A 5,000-nucleotide genomic window follows, 5' to 3' on the forward strand; every position below is an offset into this window, starting at 1 on the left:
GTCCAAGTTGTAGTCAGGTGGGAAACAGGCAAGCGGCAGAGAGTTCCACTGGCGTGGAGTTCTAAGAAAGAAGCTTTGCTCATGGAATCTACGTTTGGATTTAGGCACAGATAAAGAGTGGGGAAAATTATTGACAGTAGTTTCAGCCAGACGGGTGTTTCTCGTGAAAGATTGGCGAGGGGGGGGGGACGAGGGATTGGAGCCCAGACGAGCACCTGCCATGGAAATAGTGATAAAACAAAGACAGGCTTGCAACGTCTCTTCTGTGGGAGAGAGGTTGCAGGGAAGAGAAAAGGGCATCCCCCACTAAACCACGAAGTCTATTTTGTACTCTGTCAAGGCAGGATAGGCTGTTTTTAGCAGCTCCTGCCCAGATGTGGCAGCAGTACTCCATCCTTGGACGTACTTGGCTTTTATAAAGATAGAGAATTGCATCAGTAGTGAGATATCTTCTGGAGCGGTAGAAGGATCCCACCATTTTCCCAGCGTCCATGGCAACAGATTTGATGTATGTGTTCCATTTCAGATCAGGAGGAAAGGTCAAACTCAGAAGCTTGTCAAAACATGGAGCCTCTCCAAGATGAGAGCCATCCATTTCAATTGATGCCAGATGGGGATCAGAGCGTTGATGATGTAAAGATAGAAGCTTGGTTTTGGATGCATTTAAAGTGACCAGCCACCTCTTCCCCCATTGTACCACGTGCTCAAGATCAGAGGAGAGAGAATTAGAGAGAGCTTTGTCATTTACGGCTTTGATGTGTTGCCATAGATGGTCGTGTCATCAGCATAGATGTCAACGAATGATTTAAGTATGTGTTTTGGGAGATCATTGATGTAGATCAGGAAGAGAATTGGACCCAGGATGGACCTCTGAGGGACTCCAGCATTAATACGGTGGGCCTCTGATTTCTGCCCATCAACCACTACTCTTATGAACCTATCGGAGAGAAATGATTTAATTATTGAGAAAACATTTCCAGTAATACCGTAGCTGGAAATATTGTGAAGTAGGCCCTTATGCCATACCTTATCGAAGGCCTTCGATATGTCAAGAGCAATTGCCCTGGAAAGGAAACCTTTGTCAAGAGATTCACAAATCCTGTGTGATATAACTGTTAGCACATCTGCTGTAGATCTTGCAGAGCGGAAACCATATTGCGTGTCACTAAGAAGGTTGTTTCTGTTGAGGTGGTTGACTACTTCTTTAATATGGATTCCAACAACTTACTCATGACACACAGGAGACTTATTGGTCTGTACTGAGAGGGAGATGACTTTTCACCTGAATTCTTAAATACAGGGCACGCTGATGAGGTTGTCCAGGGTGTTTGAAAGCACTTCTCCTTAAGACAACGCTAAAACAGTTGTGTAAGTATGGGGGCAAATGTAACTTTCGTAATTACTAAGAATAAAAAAAAATAAAAATAAACAAAGACGGCCTACTTGTCCCGTATTAAAAGACGCTTAAAATATTTTTCGGGATCAGCTGTGGGCATTTTTATTTACTTTTTATTTGTTGTTGTTGTATTATTATTATTATTATTATTATTATTATTATTATTATTATTATTATTGTTGTTGTTGTTGTTGTAGTAGTAATAGTAGTAGTAGTAATAATAATAATAATAATAATAATAATAATAATAATGATGATGATGATGATGCCGGATTTGTGGTAAGACCTCAGAATCAATTGCGCACCTTGCAACAGGGTGTAGTGGACTGGCCCAGAGAGAGTACCGCAAAAGACTCGCTCGCATGGGACTCCTGATATATTGGGAGGTGTGTAAGAGGGTTGGGGTGAAGTGTGCTGGTAAATGGTTTGAGGAGGTGCCTGATGAAGTGAGAACAAGTGAGGATGGCAAGGTAGAGGTAAAAGTGTCATAACGAGCAAGCAATTGGAACATAATCGTCCGGATTTGGTCGTCATTGACAAGGTCTAAAAAAACTGGCAGATTGTAGACTTCTCAGTACCCTGGGACAGGAATGTGAGAGAGAAGGAGAATGAGAAGTGGAGCAATCATGCTTCATTGGCCTTGGAGATAAGGCGTATACACGGGGTTAAACCACGAACAATCCCGGTCGTAATTGGTACACTAGGAGTAGTATCAAGTCGTCTGGAAGGACAATTAAAAAAAACTACAAATCCCAGATGTTTTTGGTGGCTTTCAAATCTCTGCTATTATAGGTACCATCAACATCCTTAGGAAAACCCTTGATCTTTGAAGCTCCTGGTTTGAAGCCGGGATTAAGGGAAATCCTCTGGAAATGAATCCCATCCCTTTCCAGAGAGACGTTGATAAACGAAATCAGAAGTATTATTATTATTATTATTATTATTATTATTATTATTATTATTATTATTATTATTATTATTATTATTATTATTACTGTTTGTTGTAAGGGAATTTAAGGAAATCTCATCGTGACTAATCACGTGACACGTCGGTAAAGAGATGCACAATAAATTAGGGAGCAAGTAAGTAGAACGTTATACCGAGAAAGTGAACCCCTTCTTAAAAGTTATTAAATTCATTTTTTATCAAATTTATTTTTCTGCTAATATGATAGTTAGGCCTGCAATCTATGATGATCGTCGAAGAATAGTTAAAAAAAAAGGTAAAAAAGCTCACATTTTTAGGGGGCACTCTCGTACAGGTCCACCTATTTTTTGACTAGAGGAAAACAACTTATCATGGCTTACTGGGCACTCGAGAGTACGGGTTAATGAGTGTCAGGTGGGCATTGGGACAATACCATATCGATCGGTTATTACAAAAATTGAATAGAATTTGATTATTTCAAAGGATGGTTCACCATTGGAATTGTTTACTTTAGATTTGAAAATGACCACGTTGTAATCGGCAAGGAAGTAGCTTTGCGGTATTGTGTCATACAGACAAGTAGTTCTGGTGAATAAATTTTGCTCGTGGAACTTTTGTTTAGTTTTAAACACAGATAGAGAGTAAGGAAAATTGTTGACAGTGGTTGTAGCTAGACGAGCGTTTGTTGCGAATATTTTACAGGGGGAGAGCATATACTGTAGTTTAAAAGAGAAGAACATTAGCTCCTAATATACTGAGAATGTGTCTCCTAGCGACATACTAATGTGGCACGATAGCTAGCCCCTTTTGAGGGAGCTAGGGTCTTCTATATTAATGAACCTTGTGTCTAACTTGGCCTGCACTTATGTGGAGGCAAACACACATACGCACACGCATTTCAGTGCGGATACATTTTCTTTAAGGTTAAAACTGTCGGGACTCGAAGATTGACACATGTTTATGTTTCAGTGCATAATAAAAGTTCAAACTATGTTGACATTATAATTTTGAAAAGCAAATCATTGCGTGAAACGCATCGTTCTCTCGCTCTCTCTCTTTATTTCTCTCTTTCACTCCCCTTCTCTCTCTTTCAATGAAGATAGAGAGAATTAAATATAATTTCATTGTTTTAAAAACAGTTGAGATTTACTCGCTATACTCGATGGGTCGACAAAATATGCTTCCTACTTGTTAACTGTTAAATAAATTATATTTTTATAAAAATGCATTTGTCGCTATTTTTATACAAGTGTTCGATTTCAGCATACTATTAATGCCGACGATGGGAAGATGCCCGCAATGACCACACAAGATGCGACCCATGCCAGACAGTTTTAGCCGACTACGTATCACCTGTTTTTGTTGATGTTTCCACCATGTGCCTATCGTTTAGATATCATTGGATATCATTTATTTCCCGGGGAGCTGGTTGCGTTCCCAAGACGTTCCTCAACCAAATAATGCTCCCGGGGGAGGCGGTAGTGCCACATTGTTGCTATAAATCCAGGATTATTTCTCGCATAGGAACAAGCACGACTCTACGGAAAAATCCACGGGCACAAAAACCAAAGAAAAGAAACACAAGATTAATCAAAGTCCTCGGAAACACAACAACAAAAAACCCAACTCAAAAACAGCCACTTCAACCCAGCATCTACAAAAAAAGAAAAAAAAAAAAAAAAGAAAAAAAGAAGACACCAACTCCGAAGTGGCCACAAAAAGGAGAAAGCTTTCTTTCTTAAATAATAGTTTCAACAGGTATCAGGGACAGAGGGGGCCCCAACTAGATTTAGAGTACCCAAAACTGAACCTTACAAAAATATGTTTTGTGGGTGTGCTTCGGCAAAACTGCAGCGAGGGCGTTCCAGCTATAATAAGCTAGAACGAGGCTGGCAATGCGCACCTGAAGAAAGATTAAATAACTTTGCTTCAGGAAAAATCAAGGCCAAGTTACACTCGAAACCCACTCGCCACCGACCGCCACAGAGGTCAAACACATGGACATGCAACCATGACAAACCGTCAAAGAAAGGAGTAACCCTGGAAATAATACACACCAGAGGTCATAGATGTCCAGAACGTGGTGAGAGCAGACCTAAACGGGCCCACCGAAGAAATAAATCGGTCAAGGAAACTCGGGAAAATAAAGAAACCCGAAGACATAAAATTCCCAACCAGAGCTCCGGAATGGAATGTCGAGTTAAAATAAGAGGTAGACCGATAGAGGCACTGTTCGACACTGGATCGGAAGTCTCGCTCCTAAAAACATCAGTTTTTGAGGAGTTAAAAACGCATAAAGGAGAGTTAAGGGATTCTAACCTAACAGTTTATTCTTGCAAACGGGCAAAGGATGCCACTAAAAAGTATGGCCCATCTGCCTATTAAAATAAAGAAGACGCAAACTTCGTCTAGGTTTTATATCACCCCAGACTTAGATCGGGAGTTGATATTAGGTGCAGACTGGTTGCACAGGAACCACGCCCAAATAACCTTTCACCCTAACCAACTAACGGTTAAAGGGGTGAACATCCCACTTGGTAATAATACCAGTGGTAGGGTCAAGTTACCGCCATGCACTGCATCGACGAGCACTGTTAGAGTAGTTTCTAAAAAAAAAAAAAAAAGAATCCACCTCGTCAACATCGATCTCCAATCCGAAAAAGGAAACCTGTAACA

General features: G+C 40.4%; 1 protein-coding gene across 1 annotated transcript in view; it reads left to right on the forward strand.

The window, feature by feature from the left end:
* The window catches only part of LOC145293944 (uridylate-specific endoribonuclease-like), a 54,815-nt gene that overhangs the window by 1,026 nt on the left and 48,789 nt on the right, over nucleotides 1-5,000 (forward strand). The window lies entirely within an intron of this gene.

The sequence above is a fragment of the Euprymna scolopes genome, chromosome 15 (assembly GCF_053919585.1).
Source record: "Euprymna scolopes isolate OS-2025 chromosome 15, ASM5391958v1, whole genome shotgun sequence".
NCBI lineage: Eukaryota > Metazoa > Mollusca > Cephalopoda > Sepiida > Sepiolidae > Euprymna > Euprymna scolopes.